This window comes from Eretmochelys imbricata, chromosome 28 (assembly GCF_965152235.1).
Source record: "Eretmochelys imbricata isolate rEreImb1 chromosome 28, rEreImb1.hap1, whole genome shotgun sequence".
In the NCBI taxonomy this organism is placed as follows: domain Eukaryota; kingdom Metazoa; phylum Chordata; order Testudines; family Cheloniidae; genus Eretmochelys; species Eretmochelys imbricata.
Genome location: NC_135599.1, coordinates 6,357,175 through 6,370,716, shown reverse-complemented (window position 1 = coordinate 6,370,716; position 13,542 = coordinate 6,357,175). Strand labels below are relative to the sequence as shown.

The window sequence follows — 13,542 nt, the reverse complement described above, 5'->3', positions numbered from 1 at the left end:
TTCCCAATGGGCAATTCCAGGTTTCTAAATCAGCTGGAATATTTTAAGATTGCGAATAACTTAGGGCAGGGTCCTGGCTCCCTGGAAGGTCGGGGAAGATGTGAGCTTCGTTAGCCAGTGAAATCTGCAGCATGGTTATCACAATCGGCCAGTGCGGCGTGGTCCCGGGAGGTTGAGGACTGTATTTATTAGCCTCCCTTTTAAGAATGGGTGGAAGGGCGAGCGGTGTCTCACAGATCCTGCACCCCCCCAGGGAGCTGGGGTGGGGGGCAAGCAAGGGGCAATACCAAGCGGTCCGTGCGTCCACGTCACTTTCCCCACCTGGGCTGGGCAGCTTCTTGCTCACCCCTCTGGGGGTGCGGAGGAACGTGGGGGGAGGGGACGGACGGGGAAGCAAGCCCCAGGTCAGTTTCCCCATGGGGGCATGGGAGGGGGGGTGCAGGGCTTAGGAGCCCGGGAAGAGACTGCAGCACGCAGTAAGTGTGGCAATATACACCTCTTCAATCCAGATTAAACACTGTGGGGAGGCAGTGTTGCCCTGGGGGGGTGGGGAGCCCGCGGGAGCCAGGGGCAATGCGGGCTCAGGGGCCACCATGCGGGCTCCAAAATACAACTTTGCCCAGGGCTCCATTTCCCCTAAGACCAGCCCTGGTTGAGATGGTGGCAGAGGGCAAAACTCTGGCACCGGGAGGGGCAGATGGGATAAAAGTTACCCCGGATGGCCTGAACCCTGGTTGCAAAAACTGGGGGGGAGTGAAGGGGCTTTTCCGTTTCCCCCACTCGCCTGAGCGGATGTCTCAACCCCTGTGTCCCAGGGCTGGGTCTGGAAAGGCACCAGGCATCCCCATGCCGAGGCCAGTTTTCATTTGCGGACCCCTAAAAAATTGTGAAGGTAGGCACGGAGCCCTTTGGAAAGCTTAGACTTTGTCGGCAGATCCCCTGCAGACCACAGGTTGAAAACCGTGGTAATGACAACCTTCGGTGGACCCTTCCAAGGTAGTCTGGACAAAGCAGCTCTTCCCTATCTATGGCCAGCTGTATTCTGCAAAGCGTCTTCACGAAAGGGTTGTGTCCCTGTCTCCTCCAGAAGGCCGCTTCCGGTGAAGGAAGCCGCCTTCTCCACCGAGGTAATCATTCCATATCCACAAGAGACGCCCAAACTCTCAAAACCGACTTAACTACCCCCCGGGTTTGTTTTTGAGAAACTGTACCAAAACCATCCCTCGGGCTTCCGAGTCTTTCATCCAAAAATGCATCCTGAAGGAAAAATCTATGCCTCAAAGAGAACATCCTAATGGCTGAGCTGTACAAACCAGAACTGTTACGGAGCCTTTCACGATAGCAGCCCTGTTCCCCAAGGGAGTCGAAATCCTACATCTTTCCGTAAACTCACTCTTTCACAATAGGAGATGTGGGCTATGTCGATGAGGAGCGATTGCACGGGTTTAATGCTGAATTAAAAATTGTTACCCATGTCGCAACGCTCGCAGGCCTTTGTGTTAACAACCCGTGTAGTTAAAGTTCTTAAATGTTTACATCAGACGCATTTATTAAAATGTGTAAACGTGTGTTTACGTACTATGGTGTAATTTTAAGCATATAACAGGCTAGTCTATCCATTCTTTACATGGATTTTCCCCTATTAAAAAAATAGAGAAAATAACAGGTTTACGACATCTTAAAACATGCAACACTCCTTAACTCTTGGTTTTGCAGAGGTCTCAGGTCAGGACGGGACAAGACCTATCATATGTGTTGCAATAGTTAAGGGTAATAGGTCCAGTTTAGGAAAAGAGTGGGGGACAAGGGAAAAATGGTGAACGGTGATTTTCAATTGTGCGATTCCATTCTGAATCTCCATGATTGGGGAGTTTTAAGAGCAGGCTGGACAAACCCCTGTCAGGGACGGTGTAGATAACATCTAGTCCTACTGTGAGTACAGGGGACTGGACTCGATGGCCCTGCGATGTCCCTTCCAGTCCTGCGGTTGTAGGGGAGTGGAGTCCTAGGACATCTCTCTCCTTACAGGAGGGCACCGTCTGTGGCTTTGTCCCTTGGTTTCATGAGGGTGAAAAGTGAAATAGCCAGAGAAGGTGTTCCTGTTCTGGACGTGGCTGAAAGGAAGGCAGGCTGAGTGATTTCCAAGGCCCTGAGGAATAAAAGCCAAGCTAGCAGAGGATGGTTTCGATCCATCGACCTCTGGGTTATGGGCCCAGCACGCTTCCGCTGCGCCACTCTGCTGGGTGATTTTTTCTCTCTGCCGGGTGATTTTTTCCCTCTGCCACGCTGGGCAGACTGCTCCTTGGGGGTCCGAGCATGTGACTTGTGCCCTGGGGAGAGGGAGCGGGCACAAGGGACTGTTACAGTCATTGAAGAAGGTCATTTTGCCTGTGTCCTTTTCAACTATAAAAGAACGAACTGAAATCTGAGCGCTGCATTCTTCTCTGCTGTTCGCTTTGGGCTAAGAATTGGGCAAAAACATCCTCTCCTCCCCGCCCCCCCCGGCTTTTCTGCGGGCAGGATACAGTCCGTTTGCTGAAAACCTGGTGCTGAAAACGTTAATCGTTTTGATGTCATTTATTGTGACCCATTTAACATTTGTTCTCCATCTCACATGTATTAGAACCAACTCTAGCTTCTAAAAATGAATTCCAAAATCCAGTCTGCCCTCAAAACTTGGTGGCCAAATTTCCAAACCTCTCTGAGCAAGAGAGATCCGAGCACTTTACATAGGCCCGTATATTTTTCAAAGGCAGTTTTGTTCAGTGAAATGCAGGCCCAGAGAGTCTATTAAACTGAGAGGGGAATGGAGCTCACTGCTTATTTTATTTGTTTCCCAATGGGCAATTCCAGGTTTCTAAATCAGCTGGAATATTTGAAGATTGCGAATAACTTAGGGCAGGGTCCTGGCTCCCTGGAAGGTCGGGGAAGATGTGAGCTTCGTTAGCCAGTGAAATCTGCAGCATGGTTATCACAATCGGCCAGTGTGGCGTGGTCCCGGGAGGTTGAGGACTGTATTTATTAGCCTCCCTTTTAAGAACGGGTGGAAGGGCGAGCGGTGTCTCACAGATCCTGCACCCCCCGAGGGAGCTGGGGTGGGGGGCAAGCAAGGGGCAATACCAAGCGGTCCGTGCGTCCACGTCACTTTCCCCACCTGGGCTGGGCAGCTTCTTGCTCACCCCTCTGGGGGTGCGGAGGAACGTGGGGGGAGGGGACGGACGGGGAAGCAAGCCCCAGGTCAGTTTCCCCATGGGGGCATGGGAGGGGGGGTGCAGGGCTTAGGAACCCGGGAAGAGACTGCAGCACGCAGTAAGTGTGGCAATATACACCTCTTCAATCCAAATTAAACACTGTGGGGAGGCAGTGTTGCCCTGGGGGGGTGGGGAGCCCGCGGGAGCCAGGGGCAATGCGGGCTCAGGGGCCACCATGCGGGCTCCAAAATATAACTTTGCCCAGGGCTCCATTTCCCCTAAGACCAGCCCTGGTTGAGATGGTGGCAGAGGGCAAAACCCTGGCACCGGGAGGGGCAGACGGGATAAAAGTTACCCCGGATGGCCTAAACCCTGGTTGCAAACATTGGGGGGGAGTGAAGGGGCTTTTCCGTTTCCCCCACTCGCCGGAGTGGATGTCTCAACCCTTGTGTCCCAGGGCTGGGTCTGGAAAGGCACCAGGCATCCCCAAGCCGAGGCCAGTTTTCATTTGCGGACCCCTAAAAAATTGTGAAGGTAGGCGCGGAGCCCTTTGGAAAGCTTAGACTTTGTCGGCAGATCCCCTGCAGACCACAGGTTGAAAACCGTGGTAATGACAACCTTCGGTGGACCCTTCCAAGGTAGTCTGGAGACCCCCAGGACAAAGCAGCTCTTCCCTATCTATGGCCAGCTGTACTCTGCAAAGCGTCTTCACGAAAGGGTTGTGTCCCTGTCTCCTCCAGAAGGCTGCTTCCGGTGAAGGAAGCCGCCTTCTCCACCGGCGTAATCATTCCATATCCACAAGAGACGCCCAAACTCTCAAAACCGACTTAACTACCCCCCGGGTTTGTTTTTGAGAAACCGTACCAAAACCATCCCTCGGGCTTCTGAGTCTTTCTTCCAAAAATGCAACCTGAAGGAAAAATCTATGCCTCAAAGAGAACATCCTAATGGCTGAGCTGTACAAACCAGAACTGTTACGGAGCCTTTCACGATAGCAGCCCTGTTCCCCAAGGGAGTCGAAATCCTACATCTTTCCGTAAACTCACTCTTTCACAATAGGAGATGTGGGCTATGTCGATGAGGAGCGATTGCACGGGTTTAATGCTGAATTAAAAATTGTTACCCATGTCGCAACGCTCGCAGGCCTTTGTGTTAACAACCCGTGTAGTTAAAGTTCTTAAATGTTTACATCAGACGCGTTTATTAAAATGTGTAAACGTGTGTTTACGTACTATGGTGTAATTTTAAGCATATAACAGGCTAGTCTATCCATTCTTTACGTGGATTTTCCCCTATTAAAAAAATAGAGAAAATAACAGGTTTAAGACATCTTAAAACATGCAACACTCCTTAACTCTTGGTTTTGCAGAGGTCTCAGGTCAGGACGGGACAAGACCTATCATATGTGTTGCAATAGCTAACGGTAATAGGTCCAGTTTAAGAAAAGAGTGGGGGACAAGGGAAAAATGGTGAACGCTGATTTTCAATTGTGCGATTCCATTCTGAATCTCCATGATTGGGGAGTTTTAAGAGCAGGCTGGACAAACCCCTGTCAGGGACGGTGTAGATAACATCTAGTCCTACTGTGAGTGCAGGGGACTGGACTCGATGGCCCTGCGATGTCCCTTCCAGTCCTGCGGTTGTACGGGAGTGGAGTCCTAGGACATCTCTCTCCTTACAGGAGGGCACTGTCTGTGGCTTTGTCCCTTGGTTTCATGAGGGTGAAAAGTGAAATAGCCAGAGAAGGTGTTCCTGTTCTGGACGTGGCTGAAAGGAAGGCAGGCTGAGTGATTTCCAAGGCCCTGAGGAATAAAAGCCAAGCTAGCAGAGGATGGTTTCGATCCATCGACCTCTGGGTTATGGGCCCAGCACGCTTCCGCTGCGCCACTCTGCTGGGTGATTTTTTCTCTCTGCCGGGTGATTTTTTCCCTCTGCCACGCTGGGCAGACTGCTCCTTGGGGGTCCGAGCATGTGACTTGTGCCCTGGGGAGAGGGAGCGGGCACAAGGGACTGTTACAGTCATTGAAGAAGGTCATTTTGCCTGTGTCCTTTTCAACTATAAAAGAACGAACTGAAATCTGAGCGCTGCATTCTTCTCTGCTGTTCGCTTTGGGCTAAGAATTGGGCAAAAACATCCTCTCCTCCCCGCCCCCCCCGGCTTTTCTGCGGGCAGGATACAGTCCGTTTGCTGAAAACCTGGTGCTGAAAACGTTAATCGTTTTGATGTCATTTATTGTGACCCATTTAACATTTGTTCTCCATCTCACATGTATTAGAACCAACTCTAGCTTCTAAAAATGAATTCCAAAATCCAGTCTGCCCTCAAAACTTGGTGGCCAAATTTCCAAACCTCTCTGAGCAAGAGAGATCCGAGCACTTTACATAGGCCCGTATATTTTTCAAAGGCAGTTTTGTTCAGTGAAATGCAGGCCCAGAGAGTGTATTAAACTGAGAGGGGAATGGAGCTCACTGCTTATTTTATTTGTTTCCCAATGGGCAATTCCAGGTTTCTAAATCAGCTGGAATATTTGAAGATTGCGAATAATTTAGGGCAGGGTCCTGGCTCCCTGGAAGGTAGGGGAAGATGTGAGCTTCGTTAGCCAGTGAAATCTGCAGCGTGGTTATCACAATCGGCCAGTGCAGCGTGGTCCCGGGAGGTTGAGGACTGTATTTATTAGCCTCCCTTTTAAGAACGGGTGGAAGGGCGAGCGGTGTCTCACAGATCCTGCACCCCCCCAGGGAGCTGGGATGGGGGGCAAGCAAGGGGCAATACCAAGCGGTCCGTGCGTCCACGTCACTTTCCCCACCTGGGCTGGGCAACTTCTTGCTCACCCCTCTGGGGGTGCGGAGGAACGTGGGGGGAGGGGACGGACGGGGAAGCAAGCCCCAGGTCAGTTTCCCCATGGGGGCATGGGAGGGGGGGTGCAGGGCTTAGGAGCCCGGGAAGAGACTGCAGCACGCAGTAAGTGTGGCAATATACACCTCTTCAATCCAGATTAAACACTGTGGGGAGGCAGTGCTGCCTTGGGGGGGGGTGGGGAGCCCGCGGGAGCCAGGGGCAATGCGGGGTCAGGGGCCTCCATGCGGGCTCCAAAATACAACTTTGCCCAGGGCTCCATTTCCCCTAAGACCAGCCCTGGTTGAGATGGTGGCAGAGGGCAAAACCCCAGCACCGGAAGGGGCAGACGGGATAAAAATTGCCCCGGATGGGCTGAACCCTGGTTGCAAAAACTGGGGGGGAGTGAAACGGCTTTTCTGTTTCCCGCACTCGCCTGAGCGGATGTCTCAACCCCTATGTCCCAGGGCTGGGTCTGGAAAGGCACCAGGCATCCCCAAGCCGAGGCCAGTTTTCATTTGCGGACCCCTAAAAAATTGTGAAGGTAGGCGCGGAGCCCTTTGGAAAGCTTAGACTTTGTCGGCAGATCCCCTGCAGACCACAGGTTGAAAACCGTGGTAACGACAACCTTCGGTGGACCCTTCCAAGGTAGTCTGGACAAAGCAGCTCTTCCCTATCTATGGCCAGCTGTATTCTGCAAAGCGTCTTCACGAAAGGGTTGTGTCCCTGTCTCCTCCAGAAGGCCGCTTCCGGTGAAGGAAGCCGCCTTCTCCACCGAGGTAATCATTCCATATCCACAAGAGACGCCCAAACTCTCAAAACCGACTTAACTACCCCCCGGGTTTGTTTTTGAGAAACCGTACCAAAACCATCCCTCGGGCTTCCGAGTCTTTCATCCAAAAATGCAACCTGAAGGAAAAATCTATGCCTCAAAGAGAACATCCTAATGGCTGAGCTGTACAAACCAGAACTGTTACGGAGCCTTTCACGATAGCAGCCCTGTTCCTCAAGGGAGTCGAAATCCTACATCTTTCCGTAAACTCACTCTTTCACAATAGGAGACGTGGGGTATGTCGATGTGGAGCGATTGCACGGGTTTAATGCTGAATTAAAAATTGTTACCCATGTCGCAACGCTCGCAGGCCTTTGTGTTAACAACCCGTGTAGTTAAAGTTCTTAAATGTTTACATCAGACGCATTTATTAAAATGTGTAAACGTGTGTTTACGTACTATGGTGTAATTTTAAGCATATAACAGGCTAGTCTATCCATTCTTTACGTGGATTTTCCCCTATTAAAAAAATAGAGAAAATAACAGGTTTAAGACATCTTAAAACACGCAACACTCCTTAACTCTTGGTTTTGCAGAGGTCTCAGGTCAGGACGGGACAAGACCTATCATATGTGTTGCAATAGTTAAGAGTAATAGGTCCAGTTTAGGAAAAGAGTGGGGGACAAGGGAAAAACGGTGAACGCTGATTTTCAATTGTGCGATTCCATTCTGAATCTCCATGATTGGGGAGTTTTAAGAGCAGGCTGGACAAACCCCTGTCAGGGACGGTGTAGATAACACCTAGTCCTGCTGTGAGTGCAGGGGACTGGACTCGATGGCCCCGCGATGTCCCTTCCAGTCCTGCGGTTGTAGGGGAGTGGAGTCCTAGGACATGTCTCTCCTTACAGGAGGGGACCGTCTGTGGCTTTGTCCCTTGGTTTCATGACGATGAAAAGTGAAATAGCAAGAGAAGGTGTTCCTGTTCTGGACGTGGCTGAAAGGAAGGCAGGCTGAGTGATTTCCAGGGCCCTGAGGAATAAAAGCCAAGCTAGCAGAGGATGGTTTCGATCCATCGACCTCTGGGTTATGGGCCCAGCACGCTTCCGCTGCGCCACTCTGCTGGGTGATTTTTTCCCTCTGCCACGCTGGGCAGACTGCTCCTTGTGGGTCCGAGCATGTGACTTGTGCCCTGGGGAGAGGGAGCGGGCACAAGGGACTGTTACAGTCATTGAAGAAGGTCATTTTGCCTGTGTCCTTTTCAACTATAAAAGAACGAACTGAAATCTGAGCGCTGCATTCTTCTCTGCTGTTCGCTTTGGGCTAAGAATTGGGCAAAAACATCCTCTCCCCCGCCCCCCCCCCCCAGCCTTTCTGCGGGCAGGATACAGTCCGTTTGCTGAAAACCTGGTGCTGAAAACGTTAATCGTTTTGATGTCATTTATTGTGACCCATTTAACATTTGTTCTCCATCTCACATGTATTAGAACCAACTCTAGCTTCTAAAAATGAATTCCAAAATCCAGTCTGCCCTCAAAACTTGGTGGCCAAATTTCCAAACCTCTCTGAGCAAGAGAGATCCGAGCACTTTACGTAGGCCCGTATATTTTTCAAAGGCAGTTTTGTTCAGTGAAATGCAGGCCCAGAGAGTCTATTAAACTGAGAGGGGAATGGAGCTCACTGCTTATTTTATTTGTTTCCCAATGGGCAATTCCAGGTTTCTAAATCAGCTGGAATATTTGAAGATTGCGAATAATTTAGGGCAGGGTCCTGGCTCCCTGGAAGGTAGGGGAAGATGTGAGCTTCGTTAGCCAGTGAAATCTGCAGCGTGGTTATCACAATCGGCCAGTGCAGCGTGGTCCCGGGAGGTTGAGGACTGTATTTATTAGCCTCCCTTTTAAGAACGGGTGGAAGGGCGAGCGGTGTCTCACAGATCCTGCACCCCCCCAGGGAGCTGGGATGGGGGGCAAGCAAGGGGCAATACCAAGCGGTCCGTGCGTCCACGTCACTTTCCCCACCTGGGCTGGGCAACTTCTTGCTCACCCCTCTGGGGGTGCGGAGGAACGTGGGGGGAGGGGACGGACGGGGAAGCAAGCCCCAGGTCAGTTTCCCCATGGGGGCATGGGAGGGGGGGTGCAGGGCTTAGGAGCCCGGGAAGAGACTGCAGCACGCAGTAAGTGTGGCAATATACACCTCTTCAATCCAGATTAAACACTGTGGGGAGGCAGTGCTGCCTTGGGGGGGGGTGGGGAGCCCGCGGGAGCCAGGGGCAATGCGGGGTCAGGGGCCTCCATGCGGGCTCCAAAATACAACTTTGCCCAGGGCTCCATTTCCCCTAAGACCAGCCCTGGTTGAGATGGTGGCAGAGGGCAAAACCCCAGCACCGGAAGGGGCAGACGGGATAAAAATTGCCCCGGATGGGCTGAACCCTGGTTGCAAAAACTGGGGGGGAGTGAAACGGCTTTTCTGTTTCCCGCACTCGCCTGAGCGGATGTCTCAACCCCTATGTCCCAGGGCTGGGTCTGGAAAGGCACCAGGCATCCCCAAGCCGAGGCCAGTTTTCATTTGCGGACCCCTAAAAAATTGTGAAGGTAGGCGCGGAGCCCTTTGGAAAGCTTAGACTTTGTCGGCAGATCCCCTGCAGACCACAGGTTGAAAACCGTGGTAACGACAACCTTCGGTGGACCCTTCCAAGGTAGTCTGGACAAAGCAGCTCTTCCCTATCTATGGCCAGCTGTATTCTGCAAAGCGTCTTCACGAAAGGGTTGTGTCCCTGTCTCCTCCAGAAGGCCGCTTCCGGTGAAGGAAGCCGCCTTCTCCACCGAGGTAATCATTCCATATCCACAAGAGACGCCCAAACTCTCAAAACCGACTTAACTACCCCCCGGGTTTGTTTTTGAGAAACCGTACCAAAACCATCCCTCGGGCTTCCGAGTCTTTCATCCAAAAATGCAACCTGAAGGAAAAATCTATGCCTCAAAGAGAACATCCTAATGGCTGAGCTGTACAAACCAGAACTGTTACGGAGCCTTTCACGATAGCAGCCCTGTTCCCCAAGGGAGTCGAAATCCTACATCTTTCCGTAAACTCACTCTTTCACAATAGGAGATGTGGGCTATGTCGATGAGGAGCGATTGCACGAGTTTAATGCTGAATTAAAAATTGTTACCCATGTCGCAACGCTCGCAGGCCTTTGTGTTAACAACCCGTGTAGTTAAAGTTCTTAAATGTTTACATCAGACGCATTTATTAAAATGTGTAAACGTGTGTTTACGTACTATGGTGTAATTTTAAGCATATAACAGGCTAGTGTATCCATTCTTTACGTGGATTTTCCCCTATTAAAAAAATAGAGAAAATAACAGGTTTAAGACATCTTAAAACACGCAACACTCCTTAACTCTTGGTTTTGCAGAGGTCTCAGGTCAGGACGGGACAAGACCTATCATATGTGTTGCAATAGTTAAGGGTAATAGGTCCAGTTTAGGAAAAGAGTGGGGGACAAGGGAAAAACGGTGAACGCTGATTTTCAATTGTGCGTTTCCATTCTGAATCTCCATGATTGGGGAGTTTTAAGAGCAGGCTGGACAAACCCCTGTCAGGGACGGTGTAGATAACACCTAGTCCTGCTGTGAGTGCAGGGGACTGGACTCGATGGCCCCGCGATGTCCCTTCCAGTCCTGCGGTTGTAGGGGAGTGGAGTCCTAGGACATGTCTCTCCTTACAGGAGGGGACCGTCTGTGGCTTTGTCCCTTGGTTTCATGACGATGAAAAGTGAAATAGCCAGAGAAGGTGTTCCTGTTCTGGACGTGGCTGAAAGGAAGGCAGGCTGAGTGATTTCCAGGGCCCTGAGGAATAAAAGCCAAGCTAGCAGAGGATGGTTTCGATCCATCGACCTCTGGGTTATGGGCCCAGCACGCTTCCGCTGCGCCACTCTGCTGGGTGATTTTTTCCCTCTGCCACGCTGAGCAGACTGCTCCTTGTGGGTCTGAGCGTGTGACTTGTGCCCCGGGGAGAGGGAGCGGGCACAAGGGACTGTTACAGTCATTGAAGAAGGTCATTTTGCCTGTGTCCTTTTCAACTATAAAAGAACGAACTGAAATCTGAGCGCTGCATTCTTCTCTGCTGTTCGCTTTGGGCTAAGAATTGGGCAAAAACATCCTCTCCCCCGCCCCCCCCCCGGCTTTTCTGCGGGCAGGATACAGTCCGTTTGCTGAAAACCTGGTGCTGAAAACGTTAATAGTTTTGATGTCATTTATTGTGACCCATTTAACATTTGTTCTCCATCTCACATGTATTAGAACCAACTCTAGCTTCTAAAAATGAATTCCAAAATCCAGTCTGCCCTCAAAACTTGGTGGCCAAATTTCCAAACCTCTCTGAGCAAGAGAGATCCGAGCACTTTACGTAGGCCCGTATATTTTTCAAAGGCAGTTTTGTTCAGTGAAATGCAGGCCCAGAGAGTGTATTAAACTGAGAGGGGAATGGAGCTCACTGCTTATTTTATTTGTTTCCCAATGGGCAATTCCAGGTTTCTAAATCAGCTGGAATATTTGAAGATTGCGAATAACTTAGGGCAGGGTCCTGGCTCCCTGGAAGGTAGGGGAAGATGTGAGCTTCGTTAGCCAGTGAAATCTGCAGCGTGGTTATCACAATCGGCCAGTGCGGCGTGGTCCCGGGAGGTTGAGGACTGTATTTATTAGCCTCCCTTTTAAGAACGGGTGGAAGGGCGAGCGGTGTCTCACAGATCCTGCACCCCCCCAGGGAGCTGGGGTGGGGGGCAAGCAAGGGGCAATACCAAGCGGTCCGTGCGTCCACGTCACTTTCCCCACCTGGGCTGGGCAGCTTCTTGCTCACCCCTCTGGGGGTGCGGAGGAACGTGGGAGGAGAGGACGGACGGGGAAGCAAGCCCCAGGTCAGTTTCCCCATGGGGGCATGGGAGGGGGGGTGCAGGGCTTAGGAGCCCGGGAAGAGACTGCAGCACGCAGTAAGTGTGGCAATATACACCTCTTCAATCCAGATTAAACACTGTGGGGAGGCAGTGTTGCCCTGGGGGGGTGGGGAGCCCGCAGGAGCCAGGGCCAATTCGGGGTCAGGGGCCACCATGCGGGCTCAAAAATACAACTTTGCCCAGGGCTCCATTTCCCCTAAGACCAGCCCTGGTTGAGATGGTGGCAGAGGGCAAAACCCCGGCATCGGGAGGGGCAGACGGGATAAAAGTTACCCCGGATGGGCTGAACCCTGGTTGCAAAAATTGGGGGGGAGTGAAGGGGCTTTTCCGTTTCCCCCACTCGCCGGAGTGGATGTCTCAACCCCTGTGTCCCAGGGCTGGGTCTGGAAAGGCACCAGGCATCCCCATGCCGAGGCCAGTTTTCATTTGCGGACCCCTAAAAAATTGTGAAGGTAGGCACGGAGCCCTTTGGAAAGCTTAGACTTTGTCGGCAGATCCCCTGCAGACCACAGGTTGAAAACCGTGGTAACGACAACCTTCGGTGGACCCTTTCAAGGTAGTCTGGAGACCCCCAGGACAAAGCAGCTCTTCGCTATCTATGGCCAGCTGTACTCTGCAAAGCGTCTTCATGAAAGGGTTGTGTCCCTGTCTCCTCCAGAAGGCCGCTTCCGGTGAAGGAAGCCGCCTTCTCCACCGGCGTAATCATTCCATATCCACAAGAGACGCCCAAACTCTCTAAACCGACTTAACTACCCCCCGGGTTTGTTTACCAAAACCATCTGTCAAGGTTCCTCCCCAACTCTGAACTCTAGGGTACAGATGTGGGGACCTGCATGAAAAACCTCCTAAGCTTATCTTTACCAGCTTAGGTCAAAACTTCCCCAAGGTACAAAATATTCCCCCCGTTGTCCTTGGACTGGCCGCTACCACCACCAACTTATTACTGGTTACTGGGGAAGAGCTGTTTGGACGCGTCCTTCCCCCCAAAATACTTCCCAAAACCCTGCACCCCACTTCCTGGACAAGGTTTGGTAAAAAGCCTCACCAATTTGCCTAGGTGACTACAGACCCAGACCCTTGGATCTTAAGAACAATGAACAATCCTCCCAACACTTGCACCCCCCCTTTCCTGGGAAATGTTGGATAAAAAGCCTCACCAATTTGCATAGGTGACCACAGACCCAAACCCTTGGATCTGAGAACAATGAAAAAGCATTCAGTTTTTTACAAGAAGACTTTTAATAGAAAATAGAAGTAAATAGAAATAAAGAAATCCCCCCTGTAAAATCAGGATGGTAGATATCTTACAGGGTAATTAGATTCAAAAACATAGAGAACCCCTCTAGGCAAAACCTTAAGTTACAAAAAAGATACACAGACAGAAATAGTTATTCTATTCAGCACAATTCTTTTCTCAGCCATTTAAAGAAATCATAATCTAACACATACCTAGCTAGATTACTTACTAAAAGTTCTAAGACTCCATTCCTGGTCTATCCCCGGCCAAGACCCAGCATACAGACAGACACAGACCCTTTGTTTCTCTCCCTCCTCCCAGCTTTTGAAAGTATCTTGTCTCCTCATTGGTCATTTTGGTCAGGTGCCAGCGAGGTTACCTTTAGCTTCTTAACCCTTTACAGGTGAGAGGAGCTTTCCCCTGGCCAGGAGGGATTTCAAAGGGGTTTACCCTTCCCTTTATATTTATGACACCATCCCTCGGGCTTCCGAGTCTTTCATCCAAAAATGCATCCTGAAGGAAAAATCTATGCCTCAAAGAGAACATCCTAATGGCTGA

The 13,542-nt window shown here is 51.0% G+C and overlaps 4 non-coding genes across 4 annotated transcripts; all 4 read right to left on the bottom strand.

Annotated features, from left to right (window-relative positions):
- Positions 1–2,169: 2,169 nt before the first annotated feature.
- On the bottom strand, positions 2,170–2,241 carry TRNAM-CAU (transfer RNA methionine (anticodon CAU)). Its single transcript has one exon. It is a non-coding gene; the product is annotated as a tRNA-Met (tRNA).
- A 2,772-nt stretch (positions 2,242–5,013) lies between these two features.
- TRNAM-CAU (transfer RNA methionine (anticodon CAU)) lies at positions 5,014–5,085 on the bottom strand. Its single transcript has one exon. It is a non-coding gene; the product is annotated as a tRNA-Met (tRNA).
- Positions 5,086–7,848: 2,763 nt separating this feature from the next.
- Positions 7,849–7,920, bottom strand: TRNAM-CAU (transfer RNA methionine (anticodon CAU)). Its single transcript has one exon. It is a non-coding gene; the product is annotated as a tRNA-Met (tRNA).
- Positions 7,921–10,664: 2,744 nt separating this feature from the next.
- TRNAM-CAU (transfer RNA methionine (anticodon CAU)) lies at positions 10,665–10,736 on the bottom strand. Its single transcript has one exon. It is a non-coding gene; the product is annotated as a tRNA-Met (tRNA).
- Between the last annotated feature and the right edge of the window lie 2,806 nt (positions 10,737–13,542).